The sequence below is a fragment of the Microcaecilia unicolor genome, chromosome 3, assembly GCF_901765095.1.
Source record: "Microcaecilia unicolor chromosome 3, aMicUni1.1, whole genome shotgun sequence".
In the NCBI taxonomy this organism is placed as follows: domain Eukaryota; kingdom Metazoa; phylum Chordata; class Amphibia; order Gymnophiona; family Siphonopidae; genus Microcaecilia; species Microcaecilia unicolor.
In genome coordinates this window covers 444,238,714-444,260,384 of record NC_044033.1, presented here as the reverse complement: position 1 = coordinate 444,260,384, position 21,671 = coordinate 444,238,714, and positions in this window count along the sequence as shown.

The following is a 21,671-nucleotide window of genomic DNA, read 5'->3' as shown; positions in this document are numbered from 1 at the left end:
AACATATCGTCACCATGGAAACCAGGCTGTGGAGTGCCGCAAGGCTCACCATTATTACCGATCCTTTTCAACCTCATGATGACTCCTTTAGCCAAGACCTTATCCACTCAAGGCCTTAACCCATTTATCTACGCTGATGACGTTACATTATACATCCCCTACAGAAATCACCAACAAAATCAAGCTCAGTTTAAACATCATGAACTCATGGGCAAATGCATTCCAACTAAAACTCAATACAGAAAAAACTCACTGTCTCATCATATCATCCCAATACAATACATACAAACCCACAAATATCAATACCCCAGGATACACCCTCCCTATCTCAGACAGCCTGAAAATTCTCGGAGTACCAATCGACCGTAACCTATCACTAGAGTCCCAAGGAAAATCCACAATAAAGAAAATGTTTTTCTCAATGTGGAAACTCAAACGCGTGAAGCCATTCTTTCCGAGGGAAATATTCCGTAACCTGATACAGTCAATGGTACTAAGCCATGCAGACTACAGTAATGGAATCTATGCGGGATGCAAAGATCAAATCATAAAGAAACTTCAGACCACCCAAAACACAGCAGCCAGGCTAATATTTGGAAAAACACGTTTTGACAGCGCCAAACCACTCCGAGAAAAACTGCATTGGCTACCAATCAAAGAACGTATCAATTTCAAAATCTGCACGACTGTTCATAAAATAATTTACGGCGAGGCACCGGAATACATGACAAACCTCATCGACCTGCCAACCAGAAACACCACAAAATCTGCACGATCATACCTAAATCTCCACTACCCAAGCAATAAAGGCCTCAAATACAAATCCACCTATGCATCCAGCTTCTCCTACTTAAGCGCACAACTATGGAACGCACTGCCAAAAACTACGATTGACCATCTAAACTTCCGGAAAGCACTAAAGACAGACCTGTTCAGAAGAGCATATCCCACCGACCCAACGTAATATACCTGGACACTTGCGACACAATGTAACCAAAGATCGTTATGAACATTACCTGACTCTTCCTCCCCTCTCCCTCTCTAAGATCCCCCCAGTTCTACCTACCATACATGTAGCTCATTCCAAAACAATAACACTGTATTCAATCATTCATACCATGTATTTGTTCAGACCGGAATCGGCTAACGCCATTAACAGTAATATGTAAGCCACACTGAGCCTGCAAAGAGGTGGGAAAATGTGGGATACAAATGTAACAAATAAATAAAAATAAATAAATAAGGTAAGGGAGCTATGCACCTGGGAGCAATTTCTGAAGTCCACTGCAGTGCCCCTAGGGTGCCCGGTTGGTGTCTTGGCATGTCAGGGGGACCAGTGCACTATGAATGCTGGCTCCTTCCACGACCAAAGGGCTTGGATTTGGTCGTTTCTGAGATGGGCGTCCTCGGTTTCCATTATCACCAAAAATCGGGGACGACCATCTCTAAGGTCGACCTAAATTTCATGATTTGGGCTTCCCCGACCGTATTATTGAAACAAAAGATGGACGCCCGTCTTGTTTCGATAATATGAGTTTCCCCACCCTTTCGATTATGCCCCTCATAGCCAGCTCTTCTGAGCAGGGACCGTCCTTAGTTATTAATTTGTACAGCGCTGCGTAACCCTAGTAGCACTCTAGAAATGTTAAGTAGTAGTAGTAGTTTATTTAGCACTTAACCAGCTAAAGGGCATCACATAAAGACAGGACTGACTGTTATACAGTCCTATAAATGCAGTGACCTTGGCCAGTTAATAGAGTACAAATTATATCACAGTGATAAAGTGGATCAAATTGGAGGTGGGGTTGTGCTATATGTAAAGGAGGGAATTGAACCAAACAAAATAAACATTCTATATGAAACAGCAGCGTGGAATCCTTATGGATGGAAATTCCATGAGAGAAGGGAAGGAGTATACTGGTAGAGCTATGCTACTATCCACCAAGACAGAACGAAAAGACAGATGAAGAAATGTTTATAGGAATTAGGAAAGCTGGCATATTGGGCAATAGTATAATAATGGGTGATTTCAATTACCCCACACTCAAAGAATCCGTGGAGACAATAATCACAATTCACCAATAATTCTCCACTTTTCTATTCTGCATCTCTAGAAGGGTCATGTGACATGTATCAATCACTTATCAGTGGAGAAAAAAGACTTCAGACACTACAAGATTCTCATCCACTTGTGAGGTAAACCTTCATATCCATGGGTGGCTCTCCCCCAAAACTTAGTCATAAAAAAACTCCACTCAGTTACTATAAATGACCAAAAAACTTTTTGAGATACAGAATAGTCTATTTCATTTGGAAAGCTTGTACTAGCTATGATATCTTAAACACAACATCTTCTTAATTAATAGTTACTTATCTTGAGAATTTTTCTTCAATCCCGACAGGGGTTCCCTGTTTCACCACCATGGGTTGCATCAGGGGAATGTATATTCTCTCCAAATGTCAAAGATGATCGCCTCATTTCATTACCATCACAAGTTTTCGAAAATCAACTTTCCACATGAAGCTCTCAATCCCATCACCATTTTGATTGATTATAAAACAGTAATTCTAGACTGCTTTACTAAAATATTATTTGCATGTCCCTACCTAAACTGTTCCATAAAGATCAGTGTGAATTACTGGTTTACTCCTACACATTCTTGTGGTTTTTCAAGCTATCATATAGAGAGCATGGACAATCACATATCACAACGTGATCTAATCATCAGAGACAGTGCTGATTCCAAAATAATATAAAAGAACTACTATTTGCTAATCTTATCATCTATTTTATTCTATCATATTCTATCTAGGTCTTGTATACAACAGTTCACAAAAAGAGAGATCCTAACAAATAAGGAGAAAAATTACAATACAAAATTCACTAATACAGTCCCAAACCTAATATTCATATAAATATGTCTTTTACATCTTCATAAACAACATATATGAAGATTGTGTTTTCGTATTCAAAGTTAGTTCATTCTAAAGTTGAGCTCCTTGAAAACGAAATGATCTTTCAATAACTGATTTCAATCTAATATTTTTCATTGTAGCATAACCTAATGATAAAGTGCAATATTAACAAAGGTTTCTCCCAGAAGGAATCTCTAACAAATCAGCCAAACCTTCTGCATTTGCCCCAAAGGTGCTTTGAAAATCAAATATATCATTTAAATCTAATGCGCTGTTTGATAGGCGGTGTGGAGGAGTGGCCTACTAGTTAGGGTGGTGGACTTTGGTCCTGAGGAACTGAGTTCGATTCCCGGCACAGGCAGCTCCTTGTGACTCTGGGCAAGTCACTTAACCCTCTGTTGCCCGCCGCATTGAGCCTGCCATGAGTGGGAAAGCGCAGGGTACAAATATAACACAATGTAACTCCTTTAAGATAGGTGAACACTGTCAAACCAACTCAATCCAGAAATCAATCTGGCTGCTGTATTTTTTAATAACTGCAAATGATTATTTTAGTTTACAGTTGATCTGTGAATATAACAAATTGCAATAATCCAACTGAGGAAGAAGAATGGCCTGCGCCAAGGTTCTAAAATCTTATTTTCTTAAGGAAGATCTTATCGCTCTTAATTGTTTGAGCTTTAGAAAAGTCTTTTACTCAAAACACTGACCTGCTTCTCAAATGAAGGAGTAGAATCCAAAATTACCCCTAATGCTCTTGAAAAACCCTCAGTTTTCCAAGATTTCACCTGAAGCCAAAACCACAGAACGTTTTGGGATATTTTCACCAAACCAAAGTAACTTAAGGGTCCTTTTACAAAAGCGCACTAGCATTTTTAGCATCCACTAAAAATAAGCTTGAGCTAAATGCTAGAGATGCCCATGTATATAAGAAGGGTTTCGAAACCTGGCCATGACGGCAGAGGTTTGAGTCGGGTGAAAATTGCTGCTTGAAGCCGCTTAATGTTAAGTGTTACTATAAACGCATCTTGAATGCTAAATTTTGAAATGAACCTGGAAGATGTTTATTAAGGAGAATAATATAAAAACTATAGAAAACTGAAAAAATTGAAAAACTGTTATAATAGTAGAGATGGGAACAGAGGGAACAGAGAAGGGAACAGTGCACCTCCACACTTTGTGTGGTGTTTCTCTGGATAATAGTAGAGATAACATACGGGTAGATCAATGACGATGTGTGCAGCGCCATGACTACATTGGGGCGTTGTTCCCAGATTGTGTACGCTGTCAAAAATTCTGAAGATCCCCGTTTAATAACTAATTAATGTGCTGTTAATAAGTTGACACTGGTGTTAGACTGTGGAAGAAATTACTATGAATTCAATATATCTGACAGTGTTTGGGATATTATTATAAATATATACAGAGAAAATCCCCACACTAGAATTGAAAGGTCTCTTGAATTAGATTGATCATATATTCCTATGGGCATAAAAAATGTCTAGTTGCCCAGTTATCAATATAAGAAATATAGGGTGTCTTTTAAAAGGAATGCCAACGTATTTAGCATGCGCTAAACATTAGAGACGCCCATAGGAATATATGGGCTTCTCTAGCATTTAGCACACACTTATTTTTAGGTGTGCTAAAAATGCTAATGCGCATTTGTAAAAGAACCCCATAGTATTTACTCTGCTGAAGTCTTGCGAGGCCACCATTTTAAAGAAGATGCGACAGCAAGAGGGTTAGCAGCAGTGGGCAGGAAAGACTGAGGATCTTTCCTGCCCCAAAAAATCCACCAGACCACCAGGGTGGCTTGAGGTATGTGCCGGGAGGGCACCCTGTGGCTCAGGGGTCCAGGGGAGTGATTGGCTGAGAGAGACCTGGAGGGGTATAATCGAAAGGGACATCCAAATAGTTTTGATTTGGACGTCCTCACATGTCCCGATCCCCGATTCTCCCCGGCGGTGGTCATTTCGGGCACGTAAGAAAAACACATCCAAAAAGGACGTCCATCACAAAATCTGAAGAAAAAAACATCCAAGCGCTTGTCGGGGACGTCCTTTTTTTTTAGCGTGACGTGTATGAAGCCGTCTTTGGCATGCGCAGAGAAGCCAACATAACGATTGGCTGCTCTGCGCATGCTCGGCTGGTCGACTGGCTTCCCCAGCGAGCAGCTCATTTGCATGCGATTTCCTTCATGCATGCCCATTTTTTACCGATTCGCTAAGGGATCGGTAAGGGAAGGGCTCTTTCTGTGGAGTTAGTGCATCTGGCTGTCAGTCTACAATGACAGGAAGGAATCAAGAGTTGCTGGTTAGGCAAAAAGACTAATGGATTCAAAGTGTTGAACTAAATGTTTAAGAGAGTACTGGCTATAAGAAAAATTAATTGATTAAGAGTGTTGGTATTGGTATTAAACTGTGTGGTATATGCTGTATAGTCTTTTATGCATTTCAGTGATTATCTCAAACCAATGCTTTAAACATTGCTAATCTTTCAATGACTTTATATATCTGTATAGCGAACCCTGTATATAGTTCAATAAAACAAATATTTTGTTTATAGTCTTGTTCACAGAGGTCTCTTTTTTTTGGTGCCCTGGGGGGGAGGGGGAGAGGGTAAACCCACCCACAAGCCCTTTTCTTACCCAGATGGAGGCACCAGGTGCCAGAAGCTTAAGGGAATGACAGAGCGTGCCCTAGGGGGACTCCAGTCAGGTTGGGCCCCAAACCAAGAGATGCCCACAAGGTGGCTTTACATTTAGTTCAGAACAGAATTTATGCAGCTTCTGTATTTTTGAGCAATTATTTGTATTACTTCAATGGTTTCTCTCTTAACCCACAACATTTACTCAGAGTGAGGTTTCTTGTGTAAAAGGCACTGTCCAAATTCTCTACTTTGTAGTGGGAGGAAGGTCAGAAGGTAAAGGTGCTGTAGGTGGCACATCTATCTAGTGTACAAATATGGATTTTGATTGTTATAGTTGTCTAGGTCTTGCTATGTCTGAGTAAGTAAAACTGATGTATCAGCCATTTTGCTGTGGCTTACCTTACCCTGAAGAAAGCTACAGCTCGATGGCTGAAACGTTGGTTTCACTTACTCAGACACAGCAATGCCTGGACAATTGCAACAAACATGATGCCAGCCTCGGAAGCCTAAGAGAACAAATATGGATTTTCTTGTACCGTTGTGTTTCTTATCTGATTTTTTGTTTTGGTCTTATTTACTTTGAACACATCAAGTAAGAAGCTAGGATTGTTTCTCCTGTAGACCAGATCTTGACTAAGATTTGAGAAGAGAATGAAAGAAGAGAAGTTGCCGCCATATGAGGACATCATCTGTCATACAATGTAAGGTAGCTTCTCTGTGATTGGCTTTATGCTGCAAGATATGTCCAAGAAATATATAACCTCTAAATCAAGATTAGAATTTGACCACTAAAGATATGAAACAAAATCCTGTGATAATCCTTAAGCCACAAAACATATCTACTATAATAAAAAGCACCTCCAACGTTCTTAAGCTGACCGTGGCACACTTAAAGTGAAGCGTTTGTAAGGTTCGTCAGTCTGTCACCATCTCTCTCTGTCCTGCCCTTGCGTCAAAACGTGATGACATCGAGGGCAGAACAGTGAGAGGGTAGGGCACGTCACATGCGTGAGGGTGTCGTCGTCCCTCCATTCTTCCCTCCCTCCCTTCCAATTCCAGGCCCCCTCCCTCCAATTTTTAAAAAAGTCATCTTCACTTACTAAGTCAGGGTTACAGCGGCCAGCAGCAGCGGTAAAACGCGTGCAGGCTCGGCCCTTCTCTCTCTCTCAGCTGTGGTGCTGCCCATGAGGGAGGGACCACAGCTGAGAAAAAGAGAGAAGGGCCGAGCCTGCACGCGTTTTACCACTGCTGGCCGCCGCCGTAACCCTGACTTGGTAAGTGAAGATCACTTTTACAAATCGGAGGGAGGGGGCCTGGAACTGGGAGGGAGGGAGGAGCGAGGAGGGGGGACCCTACTACTACTACTACTACTATTAAACATTTCTATAGCGCTACTAGACTTACGCAGCGCTGTACAAATCAACATGAAAAAGACAGTCCCTGCTCAACAGAGCTTACAATCTAAATTGGACAGACGAACAGACAGCTAGGGGTGGGGAAATTGCAGTGGTAGGGAAGAAGGGAGGGAGGGACCCTGAAACTTGGAGGAAGGGACCCTGAAACTCGGAGGGAAAAAGGGAGGGAGGGACCCTGAAACTCGGAGAGAGGGAGGGAGGGAGGACTGTGAAACTCAGAGGGAGGGGGAGGGGGGACCATGAAACTCAGAGGGAGGGGGGAGGGGGACGACCCTGGAACTCAGAGGGAGGGGGGAGGGGGATGACCCTGGAACTTGGAGGGAGGGAGGGAGATGACCCTGGAACTCGGAGGGAGGGAGGGGGATGACCCTGGAACTTGGAGGGAGGGAGGGAGGGAGGGGAATGACCCTGGAAGTCAGAGAGAGGGAGGGAGGGAATGACCCTGCAACTCAAAGGGAGGGAGGGGGGGACGACCCTGGAACTCGGAGAGACAGAGGGGGGGACAAACCTGGAACTCGGAGGAACGGAGGGGAGGACGAACCTGGAACTCAGAGGGACAGAGGGGGGACGACCCTGGAACTCGGAGGAATTGAGGGAGGGGGGACAACGACCCTGGAACTGGGAGGGAGGGGGGCCCCTGGCACACACTTTCAATCTCACACACACTCTCTCTCACACACTCGCACCCAGTCTCACTCTCTCTCTGTCACACACACACACAGACTCGCACATTCACTCTCTCTCTCTCTCTCACACAGTCACTCTCACACACACTCTCTCAAACATACACACTCCAAAGAAAACCTTGCTAGCGCCTGTTTCATTTCTTTGAGAAACGGGCCTTTTTTACTAGTATATATATAAATTATGTGAAAATAGGAGATGCTCTCATATTGTATATCTGAGTAATCCATGCAGCCCAAGTCTATAAGCCTCTCTTTAGACTCTTGTTAATTTGTAATCACAAAGCCTTCACCTAAACGTATTTTACAATGTCAATAACTGTGAATCCGTGTTCTAATGTGCAAAAACAAAATTAAATAGTTCTTCAAATTCAAAAAACTTTTAACAAAACAGTACAAAAAGTATTTATCTTCCAGTTGACTCTTCGCTGAAGAAGATGCACAGCGATTGACCTCAGCGATTCTCACAATTAAAGCAACAACAATATAGAACCTCAGAGCTCAACTTCACAAATTTTGCTGAGCAGTGCTTCGGAGGATGGGGTGCACTACCACTAGAAAGTTAAGCAAGCTGAGCCAAGATAAGATGAACTCACTAAGCCAGTGCTTTTAACAATGGTGGTTTTGGCATTTTTCTGCTCCCGATGGCTGATGTAACTCTGCCCAACACGTAATGACATCATTGGATCAAGACACTTCATTAATGGCACATGCAGCAAAACATTCAATAGTATAAAAAGTCTATTAAAAAAGATATAGAATATGTTAAAGAATATGAATGATAAAAATTCCTTTCAACTCTACATTACAATATGGAACGCCATTCAATGTTCTTATTCAAACCCAAAGAGACTTGAGATTTGTTTCAAAAATCCAAAATTGTTCACATCTGCTCCCCCTCTAGGGGAAATTGGGACATGATCAATATCAAACCAAGTATGTGGTTCAATACTGTGACCCAACTGATGACAGTGTGTGAACAGGAGCAGTAAGTACTTGAGCATTGATACGATTTATGTTCAGTAAGTCTCATTTTGACTTGGTATGGACCACATATAACTTGTTGCAAGGACAACACAATGTATAGATCACGTATGATGAAATAGAGTTCATGCATTCATTGTGAATATATTGAAAACCTAACCAGCTGAGTATGTCTTGAAAACTGTGTAAGAACCAGTGTTTTAAAAACAGGTTGCACCATAATACTGTCATGTATTTAAACTTGAGAATCATAATTACTATCAACATTTAATTGATTCTTGATTACAATCAATTATATTTCTGTAACAATCAAGCAACCTACAATTAAAAATAATCGATTCATTAGTACACCCTAATGAGACAATTACATAAATGCATTATTTATGTAATTAACATATTTACAGTTCGTTATTCTACATTTTACGCCATTGTTATGAAGCTTTAGGAATAAAATAGATCCTTATCGTCCTATCCATAAAATAGTACAGCTGAGATGTATTCAGAGACTTTAATATAACTAAGCAAATTAATTATCAACAAGTGGCACTGAGAGTCTTTAGGGCTTTTTTCTAGTGCACAACCAAAGGAAAACATAGCAACAGAGAATATACAGTCACAACAGATAACTGCAAGGCCCATTTTGCTTTTTTGTTGCAATAATAAAATATATTGTAAGTCCCTTAATACATTGGGGCTGCTAAAGATGACCCCAGGGGCGAATATACATGTTATTTTTGGTGTGTGTGGCTATAAAATATCCCAAAAGACGTGCCCACACTACCGCAGGCCACTTTTTAACGTGGCTTTGTAAAAGGACCCCTTAACTGGCTATGATGTAGCTGGCTCTGCAAACCCGGAAATTCAATGCCGGAACCCGGACATGGCCCAGTACTTAATTTCTGGGCCTAACGCCAGAAATGATCTGCAAAGCGCCGCAGGCAAAATATCGACCCCAACTTGAAATGATAGTAAAAACTATCACCTTTTTACAGTATTTACAGTCCTTGATTACCTCTGCGGTATGTACCCACCCAAATGACGATGACTAGATCGGCGACTTTTACCCGAAGTTGCAGCAATGAACGGGCAGGCAGCACTGCGGTAGTAAAAGCAACAAGGAGGCAGGTTCGACTCCGTCCTCCGCTTCCCTGCCTTCTGACGTCATTTCCTTTCGGGCAGGCGGGACGCTGAGAGGGCAGGGAAGTGAAGGACGGAGTCGAACCTGCCTCCTTGTTGCTTTTACTACCGCCGCCTGCCCGCCCGTTCGTCGCTGCAACTTCAGGAGTGGATTGGAAGTGAGCCAGCCTATCTTGTCCACTATAAGTAAGGTAGACATTTGAAATCACTGTTTCCACTCCCTCACGCAGCCGTTGTCGTTCACTTAAAACACAGCAAGCAAACCTGTGAGCTGCTGCATCCACGTTGTCATTATTTACAGATGACTGGGAGATGCTGCGAAGGGGAAGAGAGGGGGGGAGACGCTGGATAGAAGGGGGAAGGGGATGGACAGAAACAGGATGGGCAGGAGAGAGAGGAGAATTGCTGGACAACAGGGATGGATGGAGGGGAAAGGGGAGAGAGGAAATTTGCTGGAGATGGATGGAGGAGAGGGCAGGGGAGAATGGAGAGTTGCTGGATGGAGCGGAGGGCAGGGGAAGGAGGAGAATTGCTGGACATGGATGGATGGAGGGGAAAGGGGAGAGAGGAAATTTGCTGGAGATGGATGGATGGAGGAGAGGGCAGGGGAGAATGGAGAGTTGCTAGACATGGAGCGGAGGGCAGGGGAAGGAGGAGAATTGCTGGACATGGATGGATGGAACGGAAAGGGGAGAGAGGAAATTTGCTGGAGATGGATGGCTGGAGGAGAGGGCAGGGGAGAATGGAGAGTTGCTGGACATGGATGGATGGAGGGGAGGTCAGGGGAGAGAGGAGAATTGCTGAACATGGATGGATGAATGGAGGGGGCAGGGGACAGAGGACATTTGCTGGATATGGGTGGATGGAGGAGAGGGCAGGGGAGAATGGAGAGTTGCTGGACGAATGGATGGAGGGAGGGGAGAGAAGTCAGGAAGGAGGTGCACATGGATGGAGGGGAAGGAAGAGAGGAGAAATGCTGGACATGGATGGAGTGGAGGGCAAGGAAGAGAGGAGAAATGTTGGACAAGGATGGAGGGAAGGAAAGACAAAGGAAGGAGATGCACATGGATGGAGGGGAAGGGAGAGAGGAGAAATGCTGGACATGGATGGAGGAGAGGGAAGACAGAGGAAGTAGATGCACATGGATGGAGGGGAGTGAGGAGAAATGCTGGATATTGATGGAGGGGACACTGCTGAGTTTAAGGGCTGGTTTGGAACACATTGAGGGCAGATACTGAAACTCGAGGAAGGATAGGGACAGTGAGAGAAAAAATATCAAATGGAAAGAAGACACTGCATAAAACAGAAGACACTGGGACCAAAGCAAATAGATCAGACAACAAAGGTAGAAAAAAGTATTTTATTCAGAATTTATTAATTGGAATATGTCAGCTTTCAGAAATGTGCATCTGTGATATTTTGCATGTAAGTTTCAATTTTTCTGGTATTGCTGCATGCTGAGTCTGATTTCTTGAGTTAACGTTCCAGTTCAGTATTTTGCCTTCATATTTTTTGATTTCTAGTTCCTTGTGTCATGTCTGTTGTGTCATGTGTTTTTCATGTGTGATCAAGGTGCAGTATTCTGCTAGCGTGTAGTATTTGCAGCCCTTTTTGTTTTGCTTTTTTTTTCACGAGGTAGTGTATTGGTGTTTTAGAGCCTAGTGTAATTACAGTTCTGCCTTTTCAAGCATAAGGTTGTAGCTCATCCTGTCCTTGGAATTAGTGCTGTTATGGTTTAGTAAGGATATGAGTGTGTTTTTGCACAAGTTTGTGTATAGCATTTTGCAGGGGAGAGACTGTGGGATAATGTAATTATATTTAAAAATATCAATTTTTCCATTAAGTATGTATGTGGTTATACTGATGCAGGGCAGCTGTTGGGCAGACTACTTAGAAATCCATCATCAAGTGAATTCTAAGGCATTATTTTGTAGGGTCCCAAGAGACACTACTCATACTTATATAGACAGTGCGTGCCCACCCATTTTAGCTCTGGGCCCACCCATAACCTCAGGTCTGGCTACGCCACTGATGGGGGCTACTCCTGAGAAGGCTTGCTGGCAGGTATCACATCATACAATTTCTTTTGATGAGGGTACAGATAGTGATGATCCTTGAGAGGACCTTAGAGGTCTTAAAGGTGTGTAAAGGATTAACGTATTCTTTAAGAACTCTGGCCCATTTTATCTGAGGGCCTTGCAAATCAATCATAGAGTTTTAAGTTTAGCCCTGTAAGGTGCTGGTAGCCAGTGTAGCTTTTGCAGGAAGGGCTTAATGTGGTCGCGCCATTTGCAGCCTTCCATTAGTCGTGCTACATAAGGACCATTGAGGGTTTACCTATCTGTCTATTTTTATCCATCTATTCTAGAAGCTGCGTGTGCAATTTCCTTCACACACAACTTCTAAGGGGATATGCCTGGGTCAGGGGCATGCCTATGAATTACCATGCAGGTTATAGAATATTAAGGTTACGTCTACTTCGAAGAGTTGGCGGGAGCACTTGCACCAGCTTTTGACATGGTGTAAGTACTCGCGTCTAAGATTAGGTACAAAACTGCAAACTTATGCTAATATTTAAAATGCTGTTCTAGAAACTGGCTCAGCAGGCATCATCCCAGTGCCTAAATTTTGATAACAATTATTCATTTTATCCCCAAGTGTCCCTAAGCCTCTTACACCAGACAAGATTTCTCTTTAATTATTTGGGATAGTGGTATCTCTCTCTGTAATTAATCCTTCTGATTAAGTCTTGACTGTACCAAACAAAGGCGGTATATCAAGTCTGTGACACCCCCCCCCCCCCCCTTTAGTGAAAGGGCTACAGAGTAGGATCAAAGGGATAGATATTCAACCTGCAGCAGCCAGCATCCTTTCAAACACTGACAGCTGTGGGCAGATTTATTCCCAGTTATTCAGTGTCAGGCAATGTTCAGGCACCAGCACTGAATATCTGGGCCTAATTGGCTAGGTGTTGGCCACCAAAGCTTATGCAGACCCAGGAAACTATTCAACTGGGGCCTGCATAAAACAGTTATGCAGGTCCCAGCTGAATATCAGCTGAGACATGCATAAAAAAAAGTTTTACTGTTTCCCTCTGAAACCCTCCCCCCCCTAAAAAAACAGCACCCTCCTTCCCTCCTCCCCTCCAGCCTGTGACAGGAAGACCCCCTCCCCCTTCCTCCCCTCAGTTTTGGAAGCCCCCTCAGGCCTACTTTAGATCCCTGGTGGTCCAGTGGGGGCTATGGGGGCAGGAGCAAGGCCCACTCATTCCTGCCCCTTGCAGCAGCCTCAGGAAAATGGCTGCCGCAACCTTTTGGTAAGGGAACCGCAGGAGAAGAGGACTGTGATCCACTACGTGTAGAGAAGCGAAACAGAGGAGTAGTGAGACCAGCAGGAAACCTTCAGGAACAACAGGACGACTGAGTAATAGAAGAAAAAACTTTTATTGATAGTGCCCGACACGGCACCGTGTTTCAGCGAGATGCCTGCTTCAGGGGCCTTTGTGTTGGAAACGAATCTACTGTGACTAAACGAACTTGGTTGTATAAACCACTGGTGTCTTTAAAAAGACGCTCAGTATTTAGCAAGGATGAAATACGGGTATTGCGCGATCACTGCTGAACAGGATACACTCTTACCAGGCTGAGGGCTGGAATGGGTGTGTCAGAGGGAAACAGCAAAAAAAAAAAATGTTGTTAATGGGTTCCAGGTGATATTCAGTGTCTGGGCTTGCATAGCTAAGCGGGTGAATTTAATTCACCCACTTAGCTATGTGGGCACCAGAACTGGAAATTGTTGGCACTCACATAACCCCCTGGATCCTCCCCAATGCTGCTACTTGAACTACTCCTGAACTGCCCATTTTGGGGGAGGGGGGATGGACAGAGTCAATATTCAGTGGCACTGCCTGGTTAAGTGGTGCTAAATATCAGCAGTTTGGTGGCTAGGAGTGATTTAAGTGTGCCGGATCCTCTCCTGCCCACTCAAATTGCTTTGAATATGGGCTAGAAATTAAATACTTATACTCCAGCATTTCATTTTGTGTTTTATTAGGGCCATGTGCTTTCTTGGCTTAAACATCTGGAGACATTCTTTGATTTCCTGTGATGTTTTTGATTGCTCTTTCAAACGCATTTAATTTCTCTTGGGTATGTTTTTGCTCTTGTATAATTTACTCATGTTTCATCTCTTTATAGAAGTGTTGAAAGTGTGTTCAGTCCAGATTTTATGATTCTAGATTACAAAATTAGGTTTACTTTGGGATTTAGTCCCTTCTATATTACCCAGAAAGAATTTTTATCTATGGCCTCCTTGGTTTTAGGGTTGTTGTTTTTCATGTAGTATGATTTTTTCTATTTCAAGGTTGCCTTGTACTCTCTCATTATGAAAGTATGTGCAGTGTAGATCTTTCTTTGGGGATCAATATTCAGCCAGCAGCGGTGAGCATTTTATTTTAGCCACCATCAGCATTATTCCCAGATATTCAATGCCAGCATTAAATATCCAGGTTTATGTGGCCGACTATCTCGTATGAGGTTAAGTGCAATATTCAGAACTTAACCACATAAGCAACACTGTTTAAAGATAGGACTGACCTTTATGCAGTCCAGTTTAACCACTAAACTTAGGCAGTTGCATGGTGAATATCACCACTTAACTGCGTAAGTGCTGACTCAATGTGTAATTAAACTCTGGAATTCATTGCCAGAGAATGTGACAAAAGCAGTTAGCTTAGCAGGGTTTAAAAAAGGTTTGGCTAACTCCCTAAAAGAAAAGTCCATAAGCCCTTATTAAGATGGACTTTGGGGAAAATCCACCGCTTATTCCTAGGATAAACAGCATAAAATGTATTGTACTGTTTTGGTATCTTGCCAGGTACTTGTAACCTGTATTGGCCACTGTTGGAAACAGGATGCTAGTTTGTTGAACTTTTGGTCTGTCCCAGTAAGACAATGCTTATGTTCTTATGACTCCACCCATGGACCGCCCACAAAATAGCCAGTTTTGAGTTTAGTGGTCTATGGTGATATTCAGCGGCATTCTTGCTCTGACTTTCCTTTTTCCTTAACAGCAGCAAGGAAGGGAGGAAGAAATGAGAAAGGTTCACACTGAACTGACTTAAATGTTTGTTTGAAATGTGTAATAGCAATAGCATTAGAACTTAATTTTTAACTTACTCTGATAACTTGTACCATTTGTTTCAAGTGAAACTTCTTTTGTGAGTATAAGTAATGAACAGTACAGTTGCACTGTAAGTTTTTTTCAATATTGCTGTTGTAGAAATGAAATAGTATCTTAAATTAAACATTTTGTGCTCTATATTTCAGCTTAGAATTAAGGTTAGAGTTTGCATCCTGCTATAGTGACAGGTAAAGATAAAAGAGAATTGTAGCACTGACTGCTGATAGAGGTCTTTTGGAAAAGATTTAAATATTTAAATGCTGTTCAACTTTAGAGCACTGGTGATCTTGGCAAGTCGCTTAACCCTCCATTGCCTCAGGTTCAAACTTAGATTGTGAGCCCTCCTGGGACAGGGAAATGCCCAGTGCACCTGAATGTAACCCACCTTGAGCTACTATTGAAAAAGGTGTGAGCAAATCCAAATAAAATATTGATTACTTCTTGCAGTGTAAAATAATCCTATGTGACTGGGGATTGCCCTTGCACAAAGACCATTGGACCACTAGGTATAGGGCTGGTAGACCCACTATCCACGACGATGGTGGGGAATGACACCAGCCCCCTTTTGCTTTGGCTGGATGTTATTCTACTGTCTCATTATAGCATTAGTCAGTAGATGTCTCCTTCCTCAACCCATTCCCTTAGCACTGGGAAAATGACCAGCTGGTGAGAATAACTGGGCCTTGTCACTCTTCATACTCTTAATGTCTCCCCAGTAGATGGATTTAGCTAGGGTGAGAGTACAGTCCGACCCTCTCTGTTGTATTACCTTTAGCCTCTGGTCTCCTAATTATGGGGCCCCTTACTTCAGTTTTCCACACAGGAAGAAAACTTGGGACTGTCCTACCCAAGGATTTCAAAGAACCCTGCAGGCTGCCTAATCTACTTCCTCTTCACCGTGGATCGCAATGTGAACTGAGAGTGAAATATTTGGTACAAGAAAATTCCACTAGGGAAATATTTGCACTGATTATGAAACCTAGTGGAGTTTCTTACTACAAATCTCTGGCTATTAGCAGCATACTAGGAAAGTGAGGAACCCAAAGGGCCACTTTTCACATATATGTAGCAACTACATCATCACTTAAAGGCATGAGGTTGGCCTGTTATTTTATTGGAAGTTATATGCAGAACAGCAACCCCGCCTCTGAGTCTACACATGGAACATTCTACAAATAAAATTATGCTATAACTAAGGCATATTTTTAAAAAATACTTAGAGGGTCTTTTACCAAAAGGTTCTTTTTTTCCACAATCTCATAATCTCTAGAATTTATTGCTGGAGGATGTGGTCAAGACAACTAACTCAGAAATTCAAAAAAGGTTTGGACAAGTTCCTGGATGAAAAGTCCAGAGATCCAGTGCCCATCCCTGGAAATGAACTGGTCACTGTCAGAAACAGGATACTGCATGGCTTCCTTTATGAACTTATGTCCTTCTTCTTCTTAAATAACCAAAAAATCAATTAGGAGTCTGTGGCAATGCATCAAGAATGGAATTGAGTTGGCTAGATGGGCTATATATTTAATCTGCCATCCTAATCTGCATTTTTTTTGAAGTTCTTCAGAGGTTGCTCACTGTATCTGGCTATATGGAAACATTCACACATTAGATTATAAAGGTCTTTTTTGTTAAATATGACATTTTCTTCTTAATTGTAATTATTTAGTTATTTATATATTCTCTATTTTACTGGATAAAGAAGTACATTTGATGGCCTTTGCATTCTTCCTACTTAATAGAAATGTGTGAACTTATTCCCTTATGCACAGAGTGAAATTATTAAATTACTCTTGCAATTTTATATGCCTTCACCTTCTGCTTTTATAGCATGATTTGATATCTTCATCCCATATAGGAAAAAGACTTAAATACCAATTTTAGTTCTACCCACAAACCAAAGCTTTATTCCATCTCTAGTTCAGGAAGCAGGTGAAAGCTTGGCTTTTCTCTCAAACTTTAATGGAAGGAGCAACTATCTAGCAAGTCACACAAAGGGCTAAAACCCAGCTACAAATACTGTTGCAGGACGTACTTATCCATTCGTACCCTAGCTGAGATCATTTCCATACACCTTTTCTGATTTCATGTGAGTTTTTCCTTAAATTAGTCTCCCTTATTTATATCTAACCTTTATAACTCTCTAATATCTGTCTATGGTTCTCATTTTTGAAACAATTGAACATCTCAAAATGGACAAAAAAAGTCCATCTGCTGAAAACATCCAGATTGTACTTTTTGAAAGACAGATTTTGGACATCTTCTACTGCAGCTTGTCCAAATAGCAAGAGGGCATGTTGGAGGCGTGTTTTGGGTATGACTAGGGCGGGCAAGAAATTAGAACATTTTCAGTGATAATGGTACAAAAAGGTGCCCTGATTGAGCAGCTGACCAATGAAAAGATGAAGGCATGACCCCTCCATCTCCTAGTGGTTACTGACCCCCTTCCACCGCCCCTACCACCCCCAAGAAGTGAAAATGACAGTGGATACAGGCTCTATAACAGCTTCAGGTATTACAGCCATTCCTAATAGAGCAGAAAGCAAGTGTAAGGAGTATGCAGGTCCCTGGAGCAGTTTTAGTGGGTGCAGTGCACTTCAGACAGGTGGACCCAGGCCCACCCCCCCCCTACCTGTTACACTTGTGGTGGTAAATGTGAGCCCTCCAAAACCCACCAGAAACCTACTGTACCCTCATCTAGGTGCCCCCTTCACCCATAAAGGCTATGGTAGTGGTGTACAGTTGTGGGTAGTGGAGTTTGGGGGGGGGGTTAGGGGGCTCAGCACACACAGTAAGGCAGCTATGCACCTGGGAGCAATTTCTGAAGTCCACTGCAGTGCCCCCTACGGTGCCCAGTTGGTGTTCTGGCATGTGAGGGGGACCAGTGAACTAAGAATGCTGGCTCCTCCCATGACCAAAGGGCTTGGATTTGGTCGTTTGTGAAATGGGCGTCCTCGGTTTCCATTATTGCCGAAAATCAGAAACAACCAAGTCTAAGGACGACCATCTCTAAGGTCGACCTAAATTTCCAGATTTGGGCATCCCTGACCGTATTATTGAAACGAAAGATGGACGTCCATCTTGTTTCGATAATACGGGTTTCCCCGCCCCTTCACGGGGATGTCCTGCGAGGGCATCCTCAGAAAAACTTGGGCGTCCCTTTCGATTATGCCCCTCTATGTCAGTCTAGAATCTAGACAAAGCTTCAAAGGGTAGAAGAAGAAACAAGTAGTTTAAAGAAGATTCAGAATACCTTAATTAAGATAAAGAATTGACAAATAGGAAAATGGAAAATACTGAGAACTACATAAGATCCCTGAATCTAAGGTTTTTAAAATTTTCCTAAACATACAATTTTTTCATCTACTTCAAATGTTCAGGAAATACTTAGAACATTTGAAGATTGCTAAAGAAGCTGCCCCTCCTGTTGCAAAAGCTTATTATATTTCCTCAATAGTTAAGTCATCTAAAGCCAAAGGGGATCAAGTTGAGGTAGTTCGCACTGCTATTGAGGATATTTCTCAGGAAAGCCTGGATGCAACATGATTTCTGGAGAGAACTGATACAGATAACACAAATTGTGCCACGTTAATATATGTGTTGAAATTATTTTTCCATCACAGGCAAGAACTGCTTTTGGGTCAAAAAGTGTGGAAATTTTCTGACTTGGCAACAATAATACGAGAGCGTAGAAGAAATTTTTTCTTCTCCGTCAATAATTTCTGGCACGTGGTGGTACATTTTTGCTTTACTATCTGTATAAATGTATGGTTATTATTTCTGATGTAAAGTATATCTTTCATTTACCCCAGATCAGTTGAAATCTTTGATTGAGGCAAAGAAGTTGGAGCTTCTTGTCTCTGAACAGGGTACTTTTTATGTACCAAAGGTATTACATTCTCCCCTTTGTATTTCTTAACTTGATATCTTTATAATTGTTCTATGCTTCTGAGATAGAATTTCCCTTGGATCTCTCTTCTTTATTAGTGGACTATAGGTGAGATAGCATTATAATTTTCTTTGAATTTAAGGATGCAAGTTTTCTTTTGAATTTGTAATTTCCAATATGTGCTTTTCATTCAAGTATTGTACTTGTTCATTTGGTTTTTGAAATATCAATTAAAAAAAAAAAGAAACATGGAGACAGCTGGCATCATGGGAACAAGGCTACTGCTAAAGTTGGTGAAGCTCCAAAAAATTTGCTGCTGTCATTTGACTCAAAAACAATTTAAGTGGATGCTAACTATATAAATTAGCAGGATAATAAAGTTTCTAACCTTATATCCTATACACACAAAGGGCAATTGTATAACCTAGGTGTCAAGAGGAAAGGCGAAAGCAGCTAGGGCTCTTCAGTTTGGAGAAGAGATGGCTGAGGGGAGATATGATAGAGGTCTATAAAATAATGAGGATGAGGGGGCACACAATGAAGCTACAAAGTAGTAAATTTAGAATGAATCGGAGAAAATATTTCTTCATTCAATATGTAATTAAACTCTGGAATTCGTTGCTAGAAAATGTAGTAAAAGCAGTTAGCTTAGCAGGGTTTAAAAAAGGTTTGGATAACTCCCTAAAAGAAAAGTCCATAAGCCATTATTAAAATGACTTGGGGAAAATCCACTGCTTATTTCTAGGATAAGCAGTTTTGGGATCTTGCCAGGTACTTGTGACCTGGATTGGCCACTGCAGGAAAAAGGATGCTGGGCTTGATGAACCTTCAGTCTGTCCCAGTATGGCAATACTTATGTACTTATGTATTGATGAGCCTATATGTGCACATATCACCTAAATGCTAGCAGGGTGCCTAAGCATATTCTCTGAACATCCACATAACTTACCTAGCATTTATTTGCAGGGGGGGGGGGGAGTATACTGGGGTGGAGCACGGGCAGGACATAGGCAGGGGTTCTCATTTACATATTGAACTTGCAGAATATTGTAAATCATTAACAACCCTGACACATTTACATGTGGGTCCAAAAAGGGGGCACAGCCATAGGAAGTTCATGGTGGATCAGGGGCATTACTTTAATTTATGCGTGTTGTTATAGAATAAAGGGGATCCATGCCTAATTTAGGCGTGGGGGATTTACACCAAGGTTTCATTGGTGTAAATGGTCACATCTAAATGTGGTTGCAGTTCCCAGCACTAAGTGCTATTCTATAAACAGCGCCTAACGTTAAGCGCCGGTTTATAGAATAGCGCTAAGCACTGTTTTAAGGCACTGATTTTTAAGGCAATAGTTATAGAATTTAGTCCAAAATGTGTGCAGCACTGCATACATCTAGTAGCGCTATAGAAATGATAAGTAGTAGCAAAGATATATGTTCACACACACAAAAAAAAGAGACAATATTCCTGATGCATTATGGTACAGTGAACGGAAAATATTCTATGTTATCATGCTGACTGGTTGATTTGGACAGAACAGTCTGGTGTTCACTTCAGGCTAATAAAAGAACATTCAAATAGAATCCAAGAAAGCAGTGGCGTACCAAGGGGGGGCGGTGGGGGGGGGCGGTCCGCCCCGGGTGCACTCCGCTGGGGGGGTAACCTGTTCCGGGGCAGAGGGAGCATGAAAACGAACGAGGCTGACCGGCGCGCGGCATCCCCCTCCCCCCCCCCAGCAGCGTGCACCGGGGGGGGGGTTCTTTCGCCGGGGGGGGGGGCACTGCACCCGGGGGGGCGGGACGCATCGGCGATCCGCCCCGGGTGTCAGCCCCCCTAGGAACGCCACTGCAAGAAAGGGACCTTTTCTGTAGAAAAAGAAACTCTTGGATAAGGGTTGTGATATGAAAGTTGAAAGGAGGAAGACTCACAGCACACGTGACAAAATACTTCCTGGCTGAGAGATGAATGCATGGTAGTAGCCAAAACCAAGGCAAAATTCAGGCAAGGCAAGGATAGCTATAGCAGGGGCACAGCCACACCTGCCATTTTGGGTGGACCCAGAGTTAACCTGGGTGGGCCCTTCTTACCTCCACCCTGTACATATATACAATACAGGCTTTTTTAACCTTTCCATCCACTCCTGCATCTATCTTTCCCTCTCTCTTCCCTTCCATTCCTCTCTGCCCCTAGTCATATGTCTTCATCTTTCTCTCTCATCCACCTGCAGCATGGTATCTGCCCCTCCCCATCCTCAGCTCGGCATCTGCTCGTCTCTCTCTGAACCTGCCCCCAATCTACCTCAGAGCCATCGCTGGCAGTGATTCCTATAGGCAACCTGTGCTGGCCTGCAAGCTTCCCTCTACCGTGTCATCACCAGTGAAGAAACAGGAAGTGACATCATTGAGGGTAGAACGTGCTAGAAGGAATCCTGCATGGCTAGTGCAGATTGCCTATAGGAATCGTCACCAGTGACAGCTCTGAGGTAGACTGGGGGGAGGGGCTGGGGGAGTTCAGAGAGAGATGGGTGGATGCCGGGCTGCGAGCAGGGAAGAGGGAGAGAGGGGAGTGAGGTGCTGCCATTGAGGTCTTTTGGGGGCTTCATGGGCCACTAGACTGGGTAGGCCTGAGGCAAGATTGGGTAAGCCTGTGCCCACCCAGGCCCACCTATAGCTACACCACTGAAGAGGGAAGTGGTTAAATCAAAGGAATGAGAAGGTCAGAGGTCAAATTGAGTTTATGGTAGTGCAGAAGATCAGTATGACTTGGAAGACTCCTTGGGTAGAGCAGGCCTTATCTGCCAACTTTTATGGC